The following is a 9,830-nucleotide window of genomic DNA, read 5'->3' as shown; positions in this document are numbered from 1 at the left end:
GAACCCGTGCTCCACAGCAAGAGAAGCCATGGCAATGAGGAGCCTGCGCACTACAACGAGGAGTAGCCCCCACTCATCGCAACTAAAGAAAGCCCACGCACAGCAAAAAAGACCCAACACAGCCAATAAAATAAATTAATTTATTAAAAAAAAAAACCAGCTGCCTGCTTTGTAGAAGTTGACAAGCTGATCCTAAAATTCACATAAAAATTTAAGAGACCTAGAATAGGCAAAACAATCTTGGAAAAGAACAAAGTTGGTAGACACACTTTTTGATTTCAAAAGTTACTACAAAGCTATGGTAGTCAAGACTGTGGTACTGGCATAAGAAGAGACATACAAATGAAAGGACTAGATCTGAAAGTCCAGAAATAAACCCATACATTTATGGTCAGTTGATTTTGATAAAGGTGCCAAAATAATTCATTGGGAAAACAAGCTCTTCAGCAAATGGTGCTGGGACAATTGGATATCCACGTGCAAAAGAATGAAATGGGATGCCTATCTCCTACCATTTACAAAAATTAACTCAAAATGGATCAATGACATAAATGTAAGAGCTAAAACTATAAAGCTCTTGGAAGAAAGCATAGGCGGAAATCTTCCCAATCTTATGGTAGGCAATGGTTTCCTAGATATAACACCAAAAGGCATAAGCAATAAGAGAAAAAAGAGATACATTGGACTTTAGCAAAATAAAAAAAAAAAACTTTTGTGTTGCAAAGTACACTATCAAGAAAGTGAAAAGATAATCATATATATTGGGAGAAAATATTTGCTAATCATACATCTGATAAGGGGCTCATATCCAGAATACACAAGGAATTCCTGTAACTCAACAACAAAAACAAAAATGAAACACCCAATTAAAAAATGGGCAAAGGATGTGAATAAACATTCTCCAAAGACATAAATGCTGAACAATGAAAAGAGCTCAACATCATTAGCCATCAAGGAAATACAAATCAAAACCACAACGAAATACATCTTCACACCCACTAGGATGACAATAATCAAAAAGTCAGATAATAACAAGTGTGGGGGAAGAAGTGGAGATCGGAAGCCTTGTACACTACTGGTGGGAGTATAAAATAGTGCAGCTGCTTTGGAAAGTTGTCTGGCAGTCTCTCAAAAGGTTAAACATAGAATTTCCGTGTAACCCAGCAAATCCACTCCTAGGTATATAGCCAAGAGAAAGGAGAGTGTGTGTCCATACAAACACTTGCACGTGACAAAAAAACGTGTACGTGAGTGTTCACAGTAGCATTATTCGTAGTAGAAAAAAACGTGAAACACCCTAAATGTCTAACAAGCAATGAATGGATAAACATGTGGTGTCTCCACACAATGGAATATTATTCAGCAATAAAAAGAAAGTACTTATCTATGCTACAACATGGGTGAACTTTGAAAATACATTAAGTGAAAGAAGACAGATGTAAAATACCATGTATTTTATAATTCCATTTATATGAAGAATTCAACATTAGCAAATCTTTACACAGAAAGGAGGATAGTAGTTTCCAGAGACTAGGGGAAGAGAGAAGTGGGGAGTGACTGCTGACGGGCATAGGGTCTCTTTCTTTTTTTTAAAGTTTATTTATTTTCTTTTTTGTTATTTGGCGCGTCAGGTCTTAGTTGCAGTATGCAGGATCTTTTGTTGCGGCATGAGGGCTCTTCGTCGTGGTGCACAGGCTTCTCCCTAGCTGTGGCGCAGACTCTAGAGCATGCAGGCTTAGTTGCCCTGCAGCATGTGGGACCTTAGTTCCCCAACCAGGGATCAAACCCTAGTCCCCTGCATTGGAAGGTGGATTCTTAACCACTAGACCACCAGGGAAGTCCCCATAAGGTCTCTTTCTGAGGTCATGAAAATATTCTAGAATTAGATAGTTGTGGTGGTCGCAAAACTTTGTGAAGATACCAACAAACAAACAAACAAAAACAGAATTGTACACTTTAAAAGAGTATATATTATGGTTATGTGAATTGTATCACAATTTTAAAATCCATATAAAAATATATTAACCTTCAAGGAAAAATATAGCTCTCACTGGACCAGGACCAGCTTATTTGCAGACCTACAATGGAAGATGAATCAGAAGGTAGCTTGGCAAACACAGAAGGCCAGCTGACTACCTTCACAATATATCTGGAACCCTAAGCCTCCTCGCCACCTCCATGCTCCCATGACAGTAAGATCCATTCCCACCTCCCTGATCCTGCTTTCCAGTCTTACTGGTTTTCTTTGAAATCCCCAGGTTCATCCAGCCACACTCTCACTTCCCTTGCCCGGGTCTCTTCTCTTCATCTGAGGATATGAATGTGACCCTTTGATTCATGTTGCAGTGTCTCCAGAGCTCCCCATGTGGGGCTGGGGGGGTAGAGGTAAACTTAGCCTGGTGCCTGGCAGAGCAAGAGCTCAGCAAATGTTTCTGGAGTGAACCGGAGTTAGGAGGGTATGTCAGTTTCACGCTCAAACCAGCTTTCATCCTGGTGGCAAAAGCTCTTGCTGCAGTCCAAGCAATGACCCTCATGTCTACACATCTTAGGGTCCAGAGGGAGCTAGAAAACACCTTTTCCAGCCTAGCCCCCGCCAAAAAGAAGTCCCCTCCTCTGTCCTTGGATTACAGGCCCACTCTGCAGCCAGGTAATGGGGTTGTGCTGCTCTGTGAGGGCCTGGGCAGCCTCTTCCAGCCCCAGGCCCAGGTGGGTCAGCACTTGGGCTAGTGGGTACCCAAAGAATCATCAGGGGACAAGAGAAAGGTCATGGATCATGGGAGGCAACCACAATAGCCAGGAAACTCAAATTCTTAATTTCCTTTCCTCTTCTAAATGGGGGTATCACCTCTACTTTGTGGGGTTGTAAAGAACAGAGAGGTTCAAGCGCAACAGTTATGTAATGTGGCCTGTGTGACCTCGGGCAGAATGCCCCTGAGGGGGTTGTTTTCTCTTCAGTGAAAGGAAGGGCTAGGTCACCTGGAGATCACCAAGCAGCTTTTCCTGCTCCACCCAAGGTCCTTCTCTGAAGGAAAGGGCAGTGGCCTGACATGGCCAGCAGGTGGCAGCCCCGAGGCATGTCCCGGTTCTAGTGACGCCTGGGAGCCCCAGATGCAGAGGAGGCTGGGTCTGTGGTCCACTGCGCTTTCTTGGGAACCCAACACTCAGGTGGCAGCAGGCCAGCTTCACGGGCATGCCACCCACATTAGAAGGGCCCTGGGATTGGTTTAATGCTCTGCTGTTGCCACTTGAAACCTTAACGACTGTTGAATAGGAACCCTGCATTTTCACTTTGCAGTTGGCCCTAAATTACGGTGCTGCATGGCAGGACTCATGTGCCTCGGGGATCCCATCACTGCTATTTTAAGAAATATGCTGGGCCCTTCCCTTTGCTGTGCCTTCGCTCAGGCTTCCTGGGGCTCCTGATCATGCTTGTCTCCTCAGCTCACTGTCCACTGGGAAGCCTGGAAAGGATGGGGCCCTGCATGGGCTGGATGAAGACCCTGCATGGGGAGGATGGGGACCCTATGTTGGAAGGATGGGATCCTACATGGGAAAAAAAAACCTTCTAGGTCTCATCTTACTTGACCCCTTTGGTATTTGACGCTCAATTCCTCTATTCCATAGCATCTCAGGACTCAGCTCAGGGGCCCTCATTCTCCTCTGGACTCTCTCCTTACTGCCCCACAGCCATCAGAGTCCCCTAGGCTTCCTTCCATTTTTAAAAAAAGTCACTTTTTGAGATGTGATTTACACACAGTAGAAGTCACCCCTTTTAGATATAGTTCAATGAGTTTTAGTAAACATATGCAGTTGTGATATAATCCAGAGTATTTCCACCCCCCACCCCCCAGAATTCCCCACACGCCCCGCCTAGTCAGTTCCATCCCTGACCCGCTCTCGCCCCCACAACCACTGACCCACTTCCTATTTCTCTGGTTTTGCCTCTTCCAGAGTGTCATGTAAGTGGAATCATATAGCCGGTAGGCTTTGGGGTCTGGCTTCTTTCACTTAACATCATGCCACACCCTTTTTTTTTTTTTTTTTTTGGCCAGGAGGCATGTGGGATATTAGTCCCCCAACCAGGAATCAAACCCGTGCCCCCTGTGCCAAGTCTTAACCACTGGACCTCCAGGGAAGTCCCCACACCCATTTTTGAATCTCATTTTTGGCATTCCCTGCGCAGCCATCATTTAAGCACCACTCGGGAATTCACTGGCAGTGCAGTGGTTCGGACTCCGTGCTTTCACTGCCAAGAGCCTGGGGTTCAATACCTGGTCAGGGAACTTGGATCCCACAAGCCATGTGGCATGGTCATAGAGGGAAGGAAAGAAAGGAAGGAAAGAAGGAAGGAAGGAAGGAAGGAAGGAAGGAAGGAAGGAAGGAAGGAAGGAAGGAAGGAAGGGGAGAAAGAAAAAGAAAGAAAGGAAAGAAGGAAGGAAGGAAGGAAGGAAGGAAGGAAGGAAGGAAGGAAGGAAGGGGAGAAAGAAAAAGAAAGAAAGGAAGGAAGGAAGGAAGGAAGGAAATAGAAAGGGAGAAAGAAAATAAAGCACCACTCTCTGCCGATGGCACACGCCCCCTACCCCGACCCTCTAATAAGCTCTGCCTGAAATTCAACCCGCCCCTCAGGTTCCCTCAGACCAGCTCCTCTGCCTTTATTCTCTCTCTCGGTCACTGAGCTAGAATTCTGGGAGGCATCCTTGCCTCTTTGTCTGCTGTCTCCCATAGCCACAGGTCACCCTCCCCAATTAGTTCCCTTCCCTCCATCTCCTCCGCCCCTGCCTTGGACCAGGCTGACACCATGGCGGGGTCTCCTGGCTGGTCTCCCTGTCTGCTCACCTGACCCTGGCCCTGGCTTGTCCCCATCAGTCCTATACCAGTTCACTATTACAGCAGGCAATGGCCTTGGCCGGGATCTGACCTCTGCCTGCCTCTCCAGCCTGACCTCTCTCCACATCCCCTTCTAAGACAGGGGACGCTATTGAAACAAAGTGTTGGTGAGTAAGCAGGGCCATAACATGATAGCCCAAAATGTTTACTAATGATTTCCAAGAAACTGTGAAGTGAAAAAAGTAAAGTGCAAAAGCGATCTATAGCAGGCTACCTATCACTTAAAAGGAACTAGGAAATATACATGTGCAAAAAGAAATATGTTAATAAACAAAAATAAACCAGAAACTAGTGAGGTCGCTCACTTGCTGGGAAGGGCAGGGTGTGAAGGACAGGAGGGGGTAGAAGGCATAGGGGAAGTGACACGTCTCTGAGTATCTCTGTGTAGTTCCAACTTTTAGAATCATTTTTGCGTTTCATAAATTTTTAAAAAATTTTAATCAAAAAGGAATTGGGAAGGGGGGTGGAAACGATCAAAGTGGAATATAAACAGGAACAGACGAATCAAACTGTACTACAAATGAAGAATGTCACAACACAGGGGCACTCAGCTAAGGGACTTCAGAAAAGCGTACTTGACCACCTACTCTAAGACTAAAGGGGAAAGCTGCACAGTATTGTCCTCTAAGCAGTATTGTTTTTCACAGAGCTGTGAGTTAGAAATTCAGAAACTGCTTATGTGTATCCTAGCACTAAGCAAATAAGAAAATACATGGTGACTAACGGGAGCCAAATTTCTCACTGTCAGAAAAATGAGTTAGAAATAAGGAAGGGGTTGGCTGAAATAAACACTGTGGTGTTGGACTGGAACTGGGGGCATCAGTGTGAACTCACGGTTTTCAAAACACATATTGACAGATACAGAAATAGCTTTGGATGTGCATGTGTGTGCAGTCATGCTTCCTAACTCTGGCCACTGAGAGGGCCTAAAAGTCATCACACCTAACACTAGTGAACTCACCCAGCTCCTGGGTCTTGGTATCTCAAGCCTTTCTCCAGTTCCTTAAAAAGCTAAAAACAGAATTACCATATGAGCCAGCAATCCCACTGCTGGGCATATACCCAGAGGAAACCATAATTCAAAAAGATGCATGCACCCCAATGTTCACTGCAGCACTATTTACAATAGCCAGGTCATGGAAGCAAACTAAATGTTCATTGACAGAAGAATGGATAAAGAAGATGGGGTACATATATACAATGGAATATTACTCAGTCATTAAAAGCAAAATTGGGTCATTTGTAGACATGTGGATGGGCCTAGAGACTGTCAAACAGAGTGAAGTAAGTCAGAAACAGAAAAACAAGTATCCTATATTAATGAATATATGTGGAATCTAGAAAAATGGTACAGATCAACTGGTTTGCAAGGCAGAAGTACACAGATGTAGAGAACAAATGTATGGACACCAAGGGGGGAAAGGGGAGTGGGATGAATTGGGAGATTGGGATTGACATATATACATTAATATGTATAAAACATAACTAATGAGAACCTGCTGTATAGTACAGGGAACTCTACTTCACTTCGATGTACAATAGAAACTAACACAACATTGTAAAAACTATAACCCAATTTTTTAAAAAAATGGATTTTAAGAAGGCTTTGAATATATTGCTATATATATATTTGCTAAAAAAATTCTATCATTCAGCCCTTTATTTTAAAAACAGGTGAGAAGGCAATTTATTTTTTTAATTAATTTTTAAATTTATTGGCTGTGTTGGGTCTTTGTTGCTGCGCACAGGCCTTCTCTAGTTGCGGCAAGTGGGGGCTACTCTTTGTTGCAGTGCGTGGGCTTTCTCAGAGGCCTTTCCTGTTGTGAAGCACTGGCTCTGGATGCGCTGGCTTCAGTAGTTGCAGCACGCGGGCTCAGTAGTTGTGGCTCGAAGGCTCTAGAGCCAAGGCACAGTAGTTGTGGCACATGGGCTTAGTTGCTCCACAGCATGTGGGATCTTCCTGGACCAGGGATCAAACCCATGTATCCTGCATTGGCAGGAGGATTCTTAACCACTGTGCCACCAGGGAAGTCCTGAGAAGGCAATTTATATTAATCCTCCTATTTTAAAAAAAAACAACAACACTAAAATGAAATAGTCTGTTTTAAAATTTTCTTTCCCCTGCGGGACAGTAATCTTAAGAAGAAGAAAATGTGACCTATATACTTTAAATGCCAATATTAAAGCAAAACTATTCCTTAAAAAAATTAAAAAAATAAATAAAGCCATTCTCCAATAAGAGGCACCAAGAGTGCTTGGAGAAATGGCTATTTCCAGGGCTGCAGAAAGGAAAGTACAAGATGAGCCTCCAACATCTTATGGTGCCAGAAGGGAAGGAAGAGCTCAAATAATAATGGGAACATATTGGGACATGTCAATAGACACAGAAGGCAACGTGAATGTCCACAGGCCAAATCAGGGACAACCTGACAGACAAAATAAGTAATGACAGGAATGGATGATAATTCATAGCATAAGAACCTATAGAATAAAATAAGAATCTGTGAGTCCATGTTGATATAAATGCTTGAATAAATGAATAAATAAAAGAGGGTGAAGGGAAAAGCCTTCCTCATGGTAGAATTTTAATCTATAAAGTGAAGAAAACTGAAAACCACCACTTGGCAAATATCCCCGTAGTAATTGTGTCAGGCAAGAGTTAGCAATAGATGCTAAAATGAGTGGGGAAAGTAGGATAAGAAATAGGATTTTTTTTTTTTTTTTTTAGTGGCTGTGTTGGGTCTTTGTTGCTTCGCAGGCTTTCTCTAGTTGGGGAGAGCAGGGGCTGCTCTGCTCTTGTTGCAGAGCACGGGCTCTAGGCGTTTGGGCTTCAGCAGTTGCAGCACATGGGCTCAGCAGTTGTGGCTCGTGGGCTCTAGAGCGTAGGCTCAGTAGTTGTGGCGCACAGGCTTATCTGCTCCGAGGCATGTGGGATCTTCCCGGCCCAGGGATCAAACCGAGCCCCCTGCATTGGCAGACGGGTTTTTAACTGCACCACCAGGGAAGTCCCAGAAATAGGATATTTAGAGAGTCTCAAAATCTCTCTCCGCAAGATACTTATAATTTCATAATGAAGGAAACTGACAGAAATCATCTTAACCAGATGACCAAAGTGAACATAGCCCAGAAAGGGGCAGAAGGACAACACGTGCCTCCTGATACGATGCACTGAGAAGGTTACAATTTTTGACGGGTGAGAACACCACTTGAGTGAAAACAAAACAAGGAGTGACAGGGCAGACTGAACAGAGGTGGTCATTCTAAGACAGGTCAGGAGACGCTTCTCTGAAGTGGCAACATTTAAGCTCTGACTTGAGTGGTCAGAAGATCTGAGAGGAGTGCTCCAGGCAGCAGGAACAGCTATGTCAAAGGACTCAAAGCACAGAAAGAAGGCAAGTATCCAGCATGCCGTGAGGAGAGAAGAGACCACTGAGACAGGGGATCCTCTATTACATGGGGCTCTGTGGTCCCGTGGGAGAGATTTGGGGCTTTTTTCCCTGCATTTTTTTATTGTGGTAAAATACACATAACAAAATTTACCATCTCAATTTTTTTTCAGTGTATAGTTCAATGGTATGAAATACATTCATAATGTGCAATTATCACCACCATCCATCTCAAGAACTCTTTTCACCTTATAAAGCTGACACTCTATACCCATGAAACAAATAACTCCCCAGTTCCCCTCCCCACAGGCCTGCCAAACCACTGTTCAACTTTGTTTCTATGATTTTTGACTACTCTATAAGTAGAATCATACTGTATTTGTTTTTTTGAGACTGGTTTATTTCACTTAGCATAGTGTTCTCAAGTTTCATCAATAGTTGTAGCATGTCAGAATTTTCTTCCTTTTAAAGGATGACTAAATATTCCATTGTATGTATATACCACATTTTGCTTACCCACTAATCCAGTGAGAGATACTTAGGTTTTAGTTATTGTGAACATGGAAGTACACATATCTCTTAGAGACCATGCTTTCAGTTCTTTTGGGTATGTACCCAGAAGTGGAATTCCTGGATCACATTTCTTTTTTGATTGATCACTATACTGTTTTCCACAGTGGCTGTACTATTATATTTTATATTCCCATCAGCAGTGTCCAAGGGCTCCAATTTCTTCACATCCTCACCAACACTTATTTTCTGCTTGTTGTTCTTATAGTAGCCATTCTAATAAGTGTGAGGTGGTATCTCATTGTAGTTTTGATTTGCATTTCCCTAATGATCAGTGATGTTGAGCATCTTCTCATATGCTTATTGGCCATTTGGTACATCTTCTTTGGGAAAATGTCTACTCAAGTCCTTTGCCCATTTGTTTTTTTTTTTTTGGCACACGGGCTTAGTTGCTCCGCGGCATGTGGGATCTTCCTGGAGCTGGGATCGAACCCATGACCTCTGCATTGGCAGGCGGATTCTTAACCACTGCGCCACCTAGGAAGCCCAAGTCCTTTGCCCATTTTTTAATTGGTTTTGTTGTTGTTATTTTAAGAAGAGTTTGGGGACTCCCCTGGTGGCGCAGTGGTTAAGAATCCTCCTGCCAATGCAGGGGACATGGGTTCCATCCCTAGTCCCGGAAGATCCCACATGCTATGAAGCAACTAAGCCCATGTGCCACAACTACTGAGCCTGTGCTCTAGAGCCCGTGAACCACAACTACTGAGCCTGTGTGCCGCAACCACTAAAGCCCGAGCACCTAGAGCCCATGCTCAAGAAGAGAAGCCACTGCACTGAGAAGCCCACGCACCACAGCAAAGAGTAGCCCCTGCTCACCACAACTAGAGAAAACCTGCACGTAGCAACAAAGACCCAATTCAGCCAAAAACAAAAAAAAACCCCAAAAAACCAAAACAGTTTGCATTTTATTATAAATGATTTAGGGAATCATTGGAGAATGTTAAGTACGGGAGTAATGTGACCTAATTTAGGTTTGATTTTTCTGTT

This window comes from Hippopotamus amphibius, chromosome 8, assembly GCF_030028045.1.
Source record: "Hippopotamus amphibius kiboko isolate mHipAmp2 chromosome 8, mHipAmp2.hap2, whole genome shotgun sequence".
In the NCBI taxonomy this organism is placed as follows: Eukaryota; Metazoa; Chordata; class Mammalia; order Artiodactyla; family Hippopotamidae; genus Hippopotamus; species Hippopotamus amphibius.
This window is presented reverse-complemented; position numbering follows the sequence as displayed.